At 47.3% G+C, this 17,310-nt stretch overlaps 1 long non-coding RNA gene across 1 annotated transcript; it reads left to right on the forward strand.

Moving 5' to 3' along the window:
• Positions 1 to 10,785: 10,785 nt before the first annotated feature.
• Positions 10,786 to 15,782, forward strand: LOC133356945 (uncharacterized). Its single transcript, XR_009756918.1, has 3 exons — positions 10,786 to 10,978; positions 11,816 to 11,954; positions 14,651 to 15,782. It is a non-coding gene; the product is annotated as an uncharacterized LOC133356945 (long non-coding RNA).
• Positions 15,783 to 17,310: the final 1,528 nt, after the last annotated feature.

Here is a 17,310-nt window from a genome sequence, read left to right on the forward strand (position 1 = left end):
CAGCCTCCTCCGCCTCCAGCAAGCGCAGGGCGGTCATGTATGCACCGTATGTTGAACTTCTTTCGCACCGTACGTAGCCAACCGTGCTAATCGGAGGTTGCGGGGGAAGGGTAACAAACAGAATACGCGGTGAACATATATATTCCATTACATTTTATGTGAGCTTTGGCAATAACAATACAATTCATTGCATCTTTTAGTACACAGTAAAAAGTTTTTTTTTATGACATCTGAACCATTTTACTAACCCTCACTCACCACCGTGGTGAAGTATGGTCAAACAACCCGCTATGGCCGACACAGCATGTGTGGCGGCCTCCATCTGGCTGTGTTTCGAGAACGGGCTGAACATTACACATTTAACAATGTCGTTTTAAGTCACTGCCACTTAATGTAATAGCATTACAGAAAGGGGCTTGGAATGTAATAATGTGGTAAGATGTCCTGTCTCTTAAAATGTTTTATGGCCACTATAACAGTGAGGATTTTTTCTAGATACTTTTAACGCAAATCCAGTAAAACCTCTCGTCGCCACACTCGAGGAAAATGGAATATGGTGTGAGGCCAGAAAGGCTACTTGAAATGAATAGATTCATATTCAAAATAAACAACATAAAAACCCCACGACAGTTGGACCAGAGCCTGCACGCTTATTCAGCTGTGCTCAGTAATCCGTAAAAACAGATTTGTAATCGGGATCCATTGCATCCAGCTGTCACGTGATCTGCATGTGATCATGTTATGCCCTCTTCTTTCAACATTATTCTTTCACAGAAATGCATTAATGAGTTGCGAGATTAGTATGCATCTTCTTGGTTCTTTCGGTAAAGTCGGAAAGACAGACGCTGTCTTTTCGACAGACCTGTTCTTTACCTGAGGACGGCTGCTTGCGTTGTGGCCGAAACGTCGTGAGAATTATTTTATTATGTTTTATTTTTATTATTTTATTATTTCCCTTCTACGTGACTTTACCGAAAGAACCAAGAAGATGAATCCCTGCAGTCACGAAAGCTTTAAATGAGTATTCGCGAAGGTTCTACTAAGTGTGTGCAGTAGGGGGCGATATTGGCCTTGCCCGTAATCCCAATTGAGTAATTTTCGGGGAAGTTTTCAGCATTGGGATGTTTGGCCAATACCCAGTTGCATTGTATACTAAAATAACACCAAATAAATATTAAATACTTCCAAATACAGCTGTCAGTAGTGGCAGAACACGCGTGCCAACAAGGACACTCAGTTGATTTTGATAATGTTGAAGTTTCTGTGCAAAACTAGTTACTACTGGCCAAGACTAATTAGAAAATCTATCGAAATTGAGAGAAGTATATTTTATTTAAACCTTTCGGAGAGCTACAGACTTAGTGCTGCTTGGAAGAGAATCATCAAATAATACATAGTTTAAATGCATGCCTATACAGGTCACCATTTAAATTGTACACAATCGACAGGAGGTAGAAGAACAATGGGCGTGCATAATGCGCACGCATAACGTACTTCAATTACCATATGAATGACCCAACCGACAATGGATAACCATTGTCATGAATATGCATTCACTAACCCCCCCCCCCCCACATCCCCACATCTACCCCTCTATTTAAGGAATGAAACAGGAGGATTTCTAGTTAGTTGTTATTACTGGCGAAACGTCGTACTCAGATTGTAAATTGTTGTGGCTTGGCTCTCCAACACACCGGTGTTGTTGTACTAGTATACTACACTATACACTACTATACACTACACTATACACTACACTATACACTAATATACACTACACTACACACTAGTGCTGTACTAGTAACGAATTGGCACGTTCTGTTTACGTGACAAACCTTACTAGTTGGCTGTGTCGGGTGGTGGCGGGTTTAACGACACATTTATGTTTTTCGCGATCTAATCCAAAACAACCTGTATAATGGATGTTTTTGTTTTGTTTTTTTAGCTATAGGAGGAAACCAGAAATCCCGGAGAAAGCCCATGGAGAACGTACCAACTCCACACAGAAAGGCACCCCACCCGAGTTGGAAATCAAACCCAGGTCATTCTTACTGTGGAGTCACGAGTGTTACCACCCTGTCGCGACATCGTTAACATCAATTATTCTACAGGGTGCTTCAAAAAATGTTAACACAGAGAATTCGCAACAATACCACGAGAAATGTGCATCCGGGCTCTGGAGACCACGTGGAGAAGATTCCAGGCACACGTTGACAATGATGGTGAACAAGTGGAGACTCTTTGACTTTTTGAAGCTATTAACATCACGTTTGATATCAGTGTATTATCCGTTCTTTTTCCATTAAAAACAATAGTCCCATTCGAGTGATGAACATTTTTTAAGCACCCTGTATATATAAATGAAATACATTTGTTGAATTTAATTGTTCGTTATTCAGTTGTAAACAAATGTGATTGATTTATTGAGATTTTTGCTTATTATTTGTATTATTCTCATGAAAGTGCAAGGTCATCACCAGACGACTTGGTAGAGCGGTGTCCTTCAGTGCCAGGCCACTTGGCGGGCCCCCTGATGTGTGCCCCCCCCCACGATCGACCATACACAAATAGTGAAACCACACCCCCCCCATCATCATCGTGCTGCTGGTCAACCCCCCCCCCCCAATGGTTTCAAACGTGTGGCAGCAACTTCACACACTGATGATGTCTTCACGGCTCGAGTGCCCTCCGCCCCCCCCCCCCCCCCCGTCTCTGAAAATTAGTACAGAACACTGCGGCAGCAACCCGTACCCTTGGACGCCGAGACCAGTACCCACCCCACTCATCAAGCTCACTTGTTGTGCCACGTTTATCTCACGAATAAATTACTGAATCGATTCTTCCAGCACCGCTAGAAGACGCTTTCGGTCTTCCGTATCCAGTGATCCTCAGCCTTGCACCCCCACTCCGCCTCCAACTCGCCCCGCCTCTGCTTCAGTGGCTCGGATTTCAGGCGTACAGCAGCGGCATCTGAAGTCGTCTCGAGATGACACCGCCAGCGGAGCCGCAACACATGTCCCCGTGCATTATTGATGTCGGGGGAATCAAATGGCTGATTTGAAACATGAAACGACCCCCAAAATGAAAATCGTGCCAAATTGTTTCAATCGCGTAGCTGAATTTTTTTCTTCGCCCAATGCAAAAGCCACCTTTGAAATAACAAGAAGAGCTTTGACTTAAAGCTTTCGTGACTGCAGGAATACATATTCTATGGGTCTTTCGGTAAAGCCACGTAGATAGAAAAATTATAAAAAAATAATATCACGACGTTTCGATCGCTTTACCGAAAGACGCATAGAAAAAGAAGATCTTTTTTTTCGAATTTCAAGAGCCGCCACGGATTTCGATTTAAAGCTTTCGTGACTGCAGGGATTCATCTTCTTGGTTCTTTCGGTAAAGTCACGTAGAAGGGAAGTAATAAAATAATAAAAATTAAACATAATAAAATAATTCTCACGACGTTTCGGCCACAACGCAAGCAGCCATCCTCAGGTGAAGAATGAAACACCACCAAGCTTAAATATACGCTCCAAGCTTGGTGGTGTTGCATTCTTCACCTAAGGACGGCTGCTTGCGTTGTGGCCGAAACGTCGTGAGAATTATTTTAATATGTTTTATTTTTATTATTTTATTATTTCCCTTCTACGTGACTTTACCGAAAGAACCAAGAAGATGAACCGCCACAGGTTGCTGACCGCTGTGCTAGGGCGTCCTTCCGACCCCCCCTCCCCACCCCCCGCGTCGCAACACGTCACATTCACTTTTTGTGTGGAGCCCCCTTTGTTTTGTCGCAATGTGACCACCGGGTAGCGGCGCCAGCATCTCTCGCCATAGGTTGGCTCTGACACACGCGCGGATTGCGTCCGGGAAACCACTTGGAAGAACAAGTCGAGTATTCGTCCGCCGTGAATGGGGATGCCGCTGCCGGAGTGTCTCCTGCTCTCGGTTGGTGTGTCTCTGTGGGTCTCTGTGGGTCTCTGTGTGTCTCTGTGGGTCTCTGTGGGTCTCTGTGGGTCTCTGTGTGCCTCTGTGGGTCTCTGTGTGTCTCTGTGGGTCTCTGTGTGTCTCTGTGGGTCTCTGTGTGTCTCTGTGGGTCTTTGTGTGTCTCTGTGTGTCTCTGTGGGTGTCTGTGTGTCTCTGTGGGTCTCTGTGAGTCTCTGTGTGTCTCTGTGGGTCTCTGTGTGTCTCTGTGGGTCTCTGTGGGTCTCTCTGTGTGTCTCTGTGGGTCTGTGTGTGTCTCTGTGGGTCTCTGTGTGTCTCTGTGGGTCTCTGTGCGTCTCTGTGGGTCTCTGTGGGTCTCTCTGTGTGTCTCTGTGGGTCTCTGTGTGTCTCTGTGTGTCTCTGTGGGTCTCTGTGTGTCTCTGTGGGTCTCTGTGCGTCTCTGTGTGTCTCTGTGTGTCTCTGTGGGTCTCTGTAGGTCTCTGTGTGTCTCTGTGGGTCTCTGTGGGTCTCTGTGTGTCTCTGTGGGTCTCTGTGTGTCTCTGTGGGTCTCTGCGGGTCTCTGTGTGTCTCTGTGGGTCTCTGTGTGCCTCTGTGGGTCTCTGTGTGTCTCTGTGTCTCTGTGGGTCTTTGTGTGTCTCTGTATCTCTGTGGGTCTCTGTGTGTCTCTGTGTCTCTGTGGGTCTCTGGGTCTCTGTGTGTCTCTGTATCTCTGTGGGTCTCTGTGAGTCTCTGTGTGTCTCTGTGGGTCTCTGTGTGTCTCTGTGGGTCTCTGTGTGTCTCTGTGTGTCTATGTGGGTCTCTGTGTGTCTCTGTGTGTCTCTGTGGGTCTCTGTGTGTCTCTGTGGGTCTCTGTGGGTCTCTCTGTGTCTCTGTGGGTTTCTGTGGGTCTCTGTGTGTCTCTGTGTGTCTCTGTGGGTCTCTGTGTGTCTCCGTGGGTCTCTGTCGGTTTCTGTGGGTCTCTGTGGGTCTGTGTGTCTCTGTGGGTCTTTGTGGGTCTCTGTGTGTCTCTGTGGGAGGTATGGTGGAATAAACCCCACGACCCCGCACGGTGTGGGAGAGGCTCTCATCCAGCAGTGGAGTGAAACAAGGGCTGAACGTGTGCATGATACAGCGCGTGCGTGAATAATGGTTTCATATGAATGAAGAATTGAGAGCCGGGATGGTTTGGCGATGAGTTAAGAAGCTTAAAAATTGAGTTCGGAGTCGAGTATGACTCTGAAAGCGATAGTAATCCTCCGTCATTCCGCTCAGCCGTCTTCGCTCGCTCAATAAAATATGAGGCTCCGCATGAATAAAGTGTAGAGCAAAAAAATAATCAACAAACTTCACGCGGAGCGTCACCGAGCGGAGCAATACCTTCCTGAAACAGAATGTGTTTACAGTGAAAGCAAAGTTCCAGGACTCCTTGATTTCTTTTTAATAAATCCGCCTGGCTGTTTATTTGGCTTTGTATGTGCGCGAGGCTGTGTACACATCGGGACATTTCAGATGGGATGGCCAAGACAAATGTGGCCTCTGGTTATATATACAATATAAATATAAAAAATCTTTACAGGCGGACAAAAATTGCACAGTGGGATGTATAAATGTGGAAGCATGCAACAAATGAATTATACCCGCCAAGTATTGAATTTATTTATGATCAACCATACGCTCCGCATGAAAATAAACGAGACGAGTGGTGCGGTTGAGGAGTACGTGGAGAACATTCATCTGAGGAGTCAACAAAAAAACACAAAAGTTAACAATGCGTAGGCCTGCAGCATGCTAAACTAATTTAATATTGCCAGGTAAGTCGCAACTGAGCTATGCAACACTTTTTCAAAAACGACGTGGCTATCGCAAACGATCACTCAACGAAGTGGCTCATCATCACGTGGACATTTTGCAGCAGCAGCCACATACTCGAAACGCACGGTAATTCTAAACGTGGAGGGGAAAACCGGAGGACCCGGAGAAAAATCAACACGACCACGGGGAGAACATGCAAACTCCAGGGTTGGGATCGAAGCAACGACATCCTGTATACCCGGCGAGGTAGTTCACATCTCCTAGCCACCGTGATTGCCCATTTTAAATCCTTTATATTAAGTTCACTTGCGCGCTTGCTTGCTTGCTTGCTTACGACAGTGCAAATCTTTCGGTCGTTTTTTAACCCACTTTCCGTGATCCAATCGAGCTGACATTTTCCACACAGACTCGTTGTGCGTGACAATCAATGTTCGTGAAATTTTTTTTCCAAAATTTTACACTTTTTAGGACAAAAATATTATATTTAATTACCAATTGCTTAATGGTGCAATGCAATCATCTGACCCATAGGTGGCAGCCATCTCAAGCCAGAGGACGAGAGGACTCTAGCCGCCACGCATATAAAGGATTTATAGTGAACATTTTTTGTTTTTACGGGTTATACTTGTTGCTTGCTCAAGTCACCGTTGTCGGCAAGGCCTCTGCCACATTGACCAGACGTTTTGCAAAGGGTGGGTGTACCCCCACACTTTACCCCACCACACATATTGGGGGGAGCCCCAGCCAGCGCTGAGGAAGTGAACTATTGAACTCCTCTGATGGCAGAGTGCTGTCTTTACATTCAGAGGGGCTTTCTCTGAAATTAAAAGAGGGCTTTATGCCTGCAATATATCTCTCTGGCAGTTCACCATCGTTGGTTCAAGGCAGCCTAACTCAACTGATGAGCCACTGTTATTGTCGAAAACCCATCCGGAGTTTGCTTATTCGACATTGAATCAACGCCGGTGAAATGATGCGCGTCCAAAAGGCCACGCGGCCGAAGGTGCGTGGAAGGACATGTACGTGGAGTCGTTTATTAAAGTTTAAAATTCGTTTTATTTTTCGTGTGTAAACCCAGGTGAGAAGTCGAGAGGCGACCACGACGAAGCTTCATTTGCAAGAGTGATCCCGGGTCAGCAAAATGACAAAACCGTGAAATGAAGAAAATTTTGGTTTTATAAAGTATGGCATTGAAGCAAATATAAATCATGGCAAATAACAACTGCGTGACGTGACAACATTGAATATATTGCACTAACATAAATCAACGGTAAGTGATGAATTCCCCGAAGCTTATGTTGTCTCGGGCAGATATTTCGTTGGACGGATCATAGCGCAAATTAAATTACATAAACATTAAACATACATAGGGTGACTACTGTACTCGTATGTGAACAGGGACGGGCTGTCTGTAAAACATAAATACAAGAAGGCGGGGTTATTTTAAAGCCTCTTTATTTAGTTACAATCAGACGCCACTGGGTCACCGCTGGGAGTCGTGTCTGCCCAGGAAGCGCTTGAAGGGTACGCCACGTGTTGTTTCTCTTTGAACAATTGCCTTTCGGTCAGAACGAGATCTCTGATAATCCAGGCTTACGTTTTTGAAAGCAACGCGCGCTCAGCGTCGAGAGCCACTCAACCGCAGAGGGACGCGCTCTCAAATGGATCCAGGGCACAGATCCTTTACACAGATCGCGTATCGAGTAACGGAAAAAAATGACTCTTTCGGAAGCAGAATATTTGCACTGGACGGATCCGATGAGCTATGAAGCTCTGTTTTACAGTCGGCCAGTAGGGGCGGATAAGAACGTTTTAATAACACACAATACTAAAACATGGAGTGCATATTATTGGAAAGGTAAGCAAATCACACAAAAATATACCAATAAACGAAACTTTTTTTATTTTACAAGGTAAAGCCCACTGAGCTGTTAGCTTCGTTTTCAGAAGCGACCTGGCTATCACCAATGACAGCTCAACGAAGTGGCTTGTCATCGTGTGGAAATGTATAGCAGCCAAATACTCTAAATGCGTGACGTTGATTCTAAACGTGGAGGGAAACACCGGAGGACCCGGAGAAAAAATACACGCGACCATAGGGAGAACGTGCACATTATACAGGCATCAAGGTCGGGATCGAACCCACGACCCCCTGTATACCAGGTGATGAAGTTAACATCTCCTATCCATGGTCAACTGGGATCCCGTTGGTGCGCAAGAAAAATTGCATGAAATCGGACGACACCACCGTACGTTGTGTTTATATTCACGTTGTCGCGTGCGACTTGAGCTCATTCTACAGAATCAGAATCTTCACCAAGATTGTAGGAATCCGATGGGCTTCGAAGATCCTTTTCACAGATGTGTCCAGTCGTGTCGCAATGTCCAGTAGACATCTGCTATTGTGTACAGCGGAAATACGTGCACGAGCTCGATGCCAATGTGTGGAGGTCCTGCTGCTGCTGCTGCTGCTGGCCACGGCGAAAGGGCTTCAGGAGAAGTTGACGTGGCACAGGCCACAGTGGGTTTACTAAGCGCGAGTAAGCGGGTCATAGTTTGGGTTGCATAGCCACAATCCCACTATGGCCCTGTCTATCACGAATCTCGACGCGTACGTATGGGTCTCTACGTATCTCTGTGAGTTGCTATGGGTCTCTATTCATCTCTGTCTCCTTCTTGCGTATGATGGCGGATGGGTTCAGGATCGAGATGCCCAATGTGGAGGGCCCTGCTGCTGGCCGCCACGACGAGAGGGCTTCAGCAGAGAGAGCGAGAGAGCGAGAGAGAGAGTTCGTGTCGTTTTGCTGTTCCTCCTCCATCATAGAAGGAGCGCTGACGACAGTGGGGTTACTCCATGGTCCGTAGTTTGGGTTGCATGACCACAATCGCACTACGACTGTCGCTTGTCACGATTTATTTTTACCAATTATGAAGGAGATTGTGCGCATCGGCCTGTTGAATTTATAAAACGCAATGGATCTTCTACGCCTTTCTCGGTCGAGTAATAACTCACCACAATTATCTAGGTATTTGTGTAAATTCAACACCGCCAAGGCATCCCCTGACATTTCTTGCGAGATTATGTACAATGTAACGCGCTAACTGAATTATGCTTCATCACGTCGTTTATCCTCGATCAGCCATCATTACATGTGCAGCCAATGTCGAGTATCTCATTGCACACACGTGCATCGGGTCGTTTTGAATAACAGCGGAAATTCCACAGTAATGTGGCGGGGCCGAGTGGTGGGCAGGAGACAGTGCCAAATTAAAAATTCCACCACAGACCTCGGGTGACCTTGGCCAGGATTTGAACTCGCGATTGAATAATTGAGAGCTCTGTTTGCCTGTAGGTCAACATGCAATTTAACACCAAATCATTGTAATCTTACCCTTCGTTGTCCATCAAGTGGTCTGCATATTAAAAGTCATTGTAATGACCCCAGCAACATCCATAAATCTCTCACTGTTATCCCTGCGTTCCCTTGTTCGCTGCCACCATTCAAGCCACGTGTCCCTTGAGCATTTCTTGCCGAAGCTGAACAAAGACAAATGTCCCCCGTGTAGCCTTGACAGCCTCGTGGGGCAAGTGCTGCTCGCGAGCACCTTTCAGGGTGCCGACACGACTCACTTATGGGGTGGGTGTGGGCTAGAGTTTTTTCACGACCACCTTTGTATCCCCAATGTTGATCGTTTACACGCCGCACCAGGCACTGAGTCGACCTAGGGGAGGCCCAGGACCGGTTCAGATAATTATCGTCACTAGTGTTGCCCGTGAGCAGGAATCGAACCCGGGTCGCCGGGTTCGTAGCACGGCGCTAACCACACACGCACGCACACAAAAAGACAAAGATCCCCCGTATAGCCTTAACAGACTGTAGGGGCAAGTGCTGCTAGCGAGCACCTATGAAGGCCGGCACGGCACACGAGGGGGTGGGTGGCCAACACCACGCCCGGCCGCCTTTGTCTCCCTCGTGGCGATGTTTACACACCGCACTAGCTACTCATTTGAGGCGGAGTCGACCTAGGGGAGGCCCAGGACCGGTTCAGATAATCGTCACCGCTGTTAGCCGTGAGCGGGAATCGAACCCGGGTAGCCAGGTTCGTAACGCAGCGCGCTGACCTCTACACCACCGCTCCCCCCCCCCCCCCCAACACACACAGACACGCACAGACATTTTCACGTCAACACATTGCAGCATTGAACAAACGATAGAACTCCTAAGGCCGACGTGGCTTATTGTCTCACGATCCCTTCCTCTCGCCCGGACAAACGCTTCCGAACGATGCCACTGTGGCGGGGGAGGGGTTCACTCCACGCGTCAACCTTCGAGGCTCATCCTGGAATCTAATTGTCCTGGTTAGCTTACGGAACATCCCTGGCCCACCGATTCAGACGCCCGTGTTCGTCAATATCACCACAATTACAGGAGCCGTCCTCTGCTTCAGGCGTCGTGCGCTTGCCCCGGAGCTGCCCACTGAACTTGACAGGCTAAACGATCGGTGAAACATCTTCCGATACCGACAGAAAAAAAACCTCAGCGGCTCGCTGCTACTGCTGCTGCTACTGCCACCACAGCGGTGCGGTGATGATCGCGCGTTCGCTCGCTCGCTAGCACGCTGCAGTTGCAACGTCGGCCCCGGGTTTGATTCGATCATTCGGCGAGGCAATTGTAACGAGTAAAGTGGAACGACCCAGTGAGGCTTGGCCATTCGGAACTCGACTGTGCAATAATTGTTGTTTCATTATATTGGTCTGTTGTTGTTGTTGTTGTTACTGCTGCTATAGCCGGGTTTCTATTGTGCAGACACATCGGAGATGTGCATTTATTGGCCAACGGGTGTTTGTGTTCACCTGTGAAAATAATACATATGTTGGCCTAACGTTGGCTCAACGTTGGCATGTGGTCGGAACCGATGGCCTAACGTTTGCTCAACGTTAGCATGTGGGTTGGAACCGTTGGCCCAACTTTGGCTCAACGTTGGCATGTGAGTTTGAACCGTTGACCCAAAGTTGACTCAACGTTGGCATGTGGTTGGAACCGTTGGCCCAACGTTGGTCCAACGTTGGCATGTGAGTTTTAACCGTTTCCCCAACGTTGACTCAACGTTGGGGAAACGTTGGCATGTGGTTGTTACTCCCACCTCTTGCCATCCCGGAAGAGTAGGCCAACACAGCCTCGTCTACACAAGAGGCGTTGCGCTCCAGCGCTCCTCGGAGTGGACAGACCCTTCTACCAGCGGTGGTGTGAGAGAAAACAAACACTTGCAGGGCTGCACCTTTATCTTGTGTTGCTATGTTGTTGTTGTTGTTTCGATTTAAAGCTTTCGTGACTGCAGGGATTCATATTCCTGGATCCTTTCGGTAAAGTAACGTAGAAGGGAAATAATAAAATAATACAAATAAAACAATAAAATTCTCACGACGTTTCTTGCTGTGGTTTTCACACCCGATGATGATTGCTTGTGTTGCAATCGAAACGTCGTGAGAATTTAATTGTTTTATATTTATTATTTTATTATTTCCCTTTATGTGACTTTACCGAAAGACCAAGAATATGTTATTGTTGTTATTCCTGCTTAAGGAAACAGCTGTGTTGCCAGAGTTCGTTGCAGGTCACGGCACAAACACCGTTGCTGGGGCTGTGTATTTATTCCTGCTTGAGGGAGGGAGTGGGGTGGGAATGAAATAAATAAAACAAATGTAATAGATGTTATCCTTGGAAAATGTAACGTTGCTGATGATGCTCTGGCACCAGAGGCAACAGAGAGTGCGCGGGGAATCTGTGATGAAAAACCCACGGGTGCCTTTGGGGATGGGATTTATAAACAAAAACGAATTCTGTTCTTAGAGAAGAACACGGAATTGTAACAGGTACGTCATTAAGCATGATGTCTGCGGGACAAGTTGTTGTTGGTTGTTGTTGTTGTTGCTAAGTTGAGGCTGTTTAAGAGTAACGGCCTTGTTTATTATACCCGCTGTCGGTCAAAGTTGTGGGTCAAACGCACGTGATGGGGTTGTGTTTACTTGTGTGTGTGCGTGTGTGTGTGTGCGTGCGCGTGTCTTTGTATTTGTGTGTAGGAGCGGTGGTGTAGCGGTTAGCGCGCTGCGCTACGGACCTGGCGACCCGAGTTCGATTCCCGCTCACGGCTAACATCAGTGACGATTATCTGAACCGGCCCTGGGCCTCCCCTAGGTCGACTCAGCCTCAAATGAATACCTGGTGCGTTTATGTACAATTATCGCCACTGGGGAGACAAAGGCGGCCGTGCGTGGTGCTGGCCACCCACCCCCTCGTGTGTCGTGCCGGCCTTTATAGGTGCTCGCTTAAGAGCACTTGCCCCAGCAGTCTGACCAGGCTATACGGGTGATCTTTCTATGTGTGTCTGCAGTGGTTAGCGCACTGAGCTATGAACCCGGCGACCCGAGTTCGATTCCCGCTCACGGTCAACACCAGTGACGATTATCTGAACCGGACCTGGCACCTCCCCTAGGTCGACTTAACCTCAAATGAGCACCTGGTGCGGTGTGTAAATATGGTCACTCAGGTGACAAAGGATCTTATGCCGTGGTGGACTTCATAGGTGCTAGTTAATAGTCTGTTAAGACTATACGGGGATCTTTGTACGTGTATGGTAGTGCAAGTGGAGTGGTTAGCCCACTGTGCTATGAACCTATTCTCGCTCGCGAACAGAAACATTGTGGCGAATATCTGAACATATCCTGGGTCTAACACCTAGGTCGACTCAACCTCAAATGACTTCCTGGTCTGGTGTGTAAACTACGTGGTGGGGCACTTGCCCCAACTAGTCTTTACGGCAAAATACGGAGGGGGGGGGGTGTCTTTGTGTGTCTCTGTGTGTGTTGCCTGTCAGAACTCGCTTGTGGTCATTTATTAGCCCAGCGCCAGTGGCAATACACAGAAATCGAAATTGTCACCGCCCAGTAACAGAATGCTGAGAGCCAAAAACGCGCTGCTCTGTGATCGCTTGCTCATGCCACTGCTGGCAGGAATGGGCCCTGCGCGAGACCCACTCTAGAGGACCCCTCTACCGTGTGTACTTGGCCTACTTTATCTACCACGCTGGCCAAACACCTCGGAGGGCACCCACGCATTTGCCCCACCACCTTCCGATCGACTGACTTGGTGGTAGGTGTTCAGTACACATTTTCACTGCTGGATGGATAAAGCAGGGGGAGTGGGGGATTCAAGCAGCTTGCTCCGTGGTTTTAACTCTCGCGCCGAGAGATTTGAACCGGACAATCTCTGAATTGCAAGCCCATGGTGCTGTCTATTCCAGCGTGGTGGTGGTCGTGGTGGCATCCATGCTGACAGTGGGAAATCTAAAAAAGAAAAAAATCTACTGGAATCTTTGGGGCTCTCTAATCTATATAGCCTCTTGTCACAGCAGCCCTTTTGCCCACTTCAGCAATTGTTTCTTGAAGTGGTTGTCCCACCTGATGACGGACGCTTGCGTTGCGCCCGAAACGTCGTGATTTAATTTATTTTATTTTATATCTACGTGACTTTACCGAAAGAACCAAAGAGTATGTTCAACAAGGAGTTTCACACACTCGTCGGTAATTTCCAGTTACGGTGCCTCCTATGGAAAGAAACACGATTACACGCTTGTCGTAATGAATACAACTAAAACACGCGTACATTTTTATTTCATCTTACCAGGCAAGGCCCACTGAGCTGCCGACAAGATTTTTTTTTCCAGAAGCGACCCTGGCCATGACAAATGATAGCTCAACGAAGTGGCTTATCGCATATAAATTTATAGCATCCAGATAATATGCTGGTTCTAAATGTGGAAGGAAAAACTGGAGGGCCCGGAAAAAAAAACACGCGACCACGTGGAGAGAGACACACAAACACCAAATATACAGCAGCAGGCGTCAGGGTCGGGATCAAACCCACGACATCCTGTGTACCAGGCGAGGTAGTTAACATCTCCTAGCCACCGTGATGATGATAAGAGAGGGACACACAAACTCCAAATATACAGCAGCAGGCGTCAGGGTCGGGATCAAACCCACGACCTCCTGTGTACCAGGCGAGGTAGTTAACATCTCCTAGCCACTGCAGCACCCCAACAACAACAGAGTGGCAGCCGAGTAATGGGACGCATTCGAGAGGACCTCCACTGCGGAGATGGAGCCGCGAGATCGGCTGACGCGCAAGAGCTCAAAGGGATCGCTACGTCGCGCTGGCGGCAGCTTGCGGAGGGCTCCATCCAGCAGTGGACTGACCATGGCTGACGATGATAGCAGGAATGATGCCACGCCTTTTGGCGTCATCTGGTCCAACACCAATGGAGACTAGGCTCTAAGAAAAGCTGTCTCGGGTGTGGACCAATCAACTTCAAGGACAGTGCATATCATTATCATCATCAGAGTTGTTTCTTTTTTTTTGCATTTTGACTGCTTGTGTTGTGGTTATTGCAAACATGATGCCTTGTATAAAGGTGTCAGTTTTTGTACCAGTTGAAAGGGTAAAAACCTATTACTAAATGATGCCAGTGTTAAACCCATCATGAGCAATGCTTTGTGACCGAAGCACATCTATAACCTGTAGATTCGATCTAAATTGCTCTCTATACAGTGAGGCGAAAGTGAATTTGACTTATTCACATTCAACCATCAATTGCAAAATGTGTTCGTGTTGCAAAAGCGGCTTTGTACAGAAGCAGTCGTCGAATGTAATGAAACAATGGGTGGTGTGGAGAGGGAGGGGGGCGAGGTGGGGGAGATTTGACATAATAAATATAGATGGAAATTGTAATTAAATGTAAGTGCCTTGCAAACATTTAGATTAATGTTCCGAGCTTAATTGTGGAATTTATCAACAACAACAAAAATTCGAAAAGTCAACAAGAAATTGTTGTTGTCATGCGTTCTGTTCATATTTGGCAGATATTCAAGTCTAGAGGGATGCTGCTGATGCCAGAGCGGAATGGTTCGCACAACGGACTTGCAATCCGGGCGGCCGACGGTGCGATCTCCCGGCGCGGCATGTTGAAAGACGACTGTGGCAAGCGTCCGCACCTCGTTTGTGCGACGCACGGGGCGAAATAAGTTTTAACGTACGTGCAGGGACACACAAAATCCGGCCCAGTGCCTCTGTTTCCACCCACCGATGTTCGTGGTCAGGTCGCGTGCGGTGGCGGTCACGTCTGGAGGACTCCCACCACCCCCCCCCCCCCAAAGACGTCTGGCTATCGTGAAAGAGCAGGCCAAAGTACCCCCCCCCCCCCACGCCTTCCTCTACAGCAGTGATTCTTCACCTCTTTGGTTCTCAATAGTAATTTATTTTATGTCAATAGATGCGCAGGGTTTAATGAAACAAAGTCATCGTACTTACGTGCCCGTGCGGAATTTGCGTTGTCGATGATTGACCTTCAAACAACAAAAATCTGGCCATGTCTCGCACCCCCAGAAAGGGCGTCTCGTACCCCTGGGGGTTGCGTGCACCCACCGGTTAAGAAGAAGAATATCCACTGCTCTAGAGGGCCCATCCTGCCAGCGGCGGCGTGCGCAAGCACAATTCGCAAGGGGCTGCTACTTCACCCACTTTGTACCGTGTAAATCCCAACAGCGTGGGGGAAGGCACCCGAAATGTATTACACTTTGAATCCCAAGTGCGATGGATTTAATCACCCGTACCTGACGTGGAATGGTGGCATTGATTCGAGGTCATACACCAAGACTTTGCACGTCAATATATATTTATATGCATTTTAATGGTTGGCACAATAACCGCGAGCTATTTCGAATGTTTAATCTTAAAACTTGAAGCCCACTGTAAATTTCACTGCTGGGAAAGGCAGTTTTTTTTTTTACGTGCTCAAAAAGGGGGCTTTAAAGATTAATGCGGACAGACAAGGTGGTTGCTGAATGGGGTCCACACGTTCCACGTGAATGCACGTTGGTGTATTGGGCAAGCCATCAGTGATGGACTACGCACGGTGGTTCACACCTCAGTAGTGGCTAGGATTCATATTCTTGGTTCTTTCGGTAAAGTCACGTAGAAGGGAAATAATAAAATAATACAAATATAAAACATAATAAAATGAAATGCTCACGACGTTTCGGCCACGGCTTCTTGCGTTGTGGCCGAAACGTTGTGAGAATTTCATTTTATTATGTTTTATTATGTTTTTATTATTTTATTATTTCCCTTCTACGCGACTTTACCGAAAGAACCAAGAATATGAATCCCTGCAGTCACGAAAGCTTTAAATCGAAATTTAGTGGCTCGGAAATGTAAACTCTCTCGCCTGGTATGCAGGAAGGTCGTGGGTTCGATCCCGACCCTGACGCCTGCTGTATATGTGGAGTTTGCACGTCTTTATCTCTCCCCGTGGTCGTGTAGATTTTTCTCCGCATCCTCCGGTTTTTCCCTCCACATTTTGCAATCACCATGCGTTTCGTGTATTTTGGCTGCTATAAATGTCCTCATTATGAGCAATTTCGTTGAGTTATCATTTGTGGCCAAGTCGCTTCTGAGAACGATCTACATAGCTCAGTGGGGCCTTACCTGTTAAAACATTGGGTGTGTTTTTGTTAATGGGTGGTGGCGCGGGAGTTATTTGCCCATATTTCACCGCGCTGGGTCAGGGCGGGCTGATGAGCCACAGTGCCTGGTTAGATTTCGATTTAAAGCTTTCGTGACTGCAGGGATTCATCTTCTTGGTTCTTTCGGAAAAGTCACGTAGAAGGGAAATAATGAAATAATAAAAATAAACTTAATAAAATACAATTCTCACGACGTTTCGGCCACAACGCAAGCAGCCGTCCTCAGGTGAAGAACAGGTCTGTCGGAAAGACAGCGTCTGAATGAACACCACCAAGTTCATATGCAAATTCCTTTGTCAAGGCGCCCTTCCTCCCCTAACCCAGCTTAAATATACGTTGCCAAGCTTGGTGGTGTTCATTCAGACGCTGTCTTTCCGACAGACCTGTTCTTCACCTGAGGACGGCTGCTTGCGTTGTGGCCGAAACGTCGTGAGAATTGTATTTTATTATGTTTTATTTTTATTATTTTATTATTTCCCTTCTACGTGACTTTACCGAAAGAACCAAGAAAGTGCCTGGTGAGATACTCGCCACCGATGTTAGCCATGGCCGGGAATCGAACTCGGGTGGCCGGGTTTCAACGCGAACCCCATCGTGCCACTGTTTGTGAAAAGTTAATTTGAAAACAACAAAAATGACAATGTAAATTTCTTCTTCCGTTATAAAACCGCTCAGCCTAAAATGCATTTATATCCTTGATTTATTTGCTACTCTGTTTTACTCCGCTACCCACCAACTCCCCCCCCCCCCGCTATGTTTATAAATCACGCGAGAAGCACTGCCATGCATAGGCCTAATGCGTGTTTCATTACACGTCAAGAGTACGCGGCCTGCAGCGGCTTATGCACCACTAAGCTGGAAAATAATTCTACAATCTTCTCCGAGGCTCAAAATGTAGTCATTCCCCTGGCGGTGTGGAGTCTCATTTCTCAGGACGACAAAATACTTCAAATGAGATCAGAATGTACACTTCATTCCGCCGGTCTGCATGTTATAGC

The sequence above is a fragment of the Lethenteron reissneri genome, chromosome 56 (genome assembly GCF_015708825.2).
Source record: "Lethenteron reissneri isolate LAM-NWPU_2019-01 chromosome 56, ASM1570882v1, whole genome shotgun sequence".
Lineage (NCBI taxonomy): Eukaryota > Metazoa > Chordata > Hyperoartia > Petromyzontiformes > Petromyzontidae > Lethenteron > Lethenteron reissneri.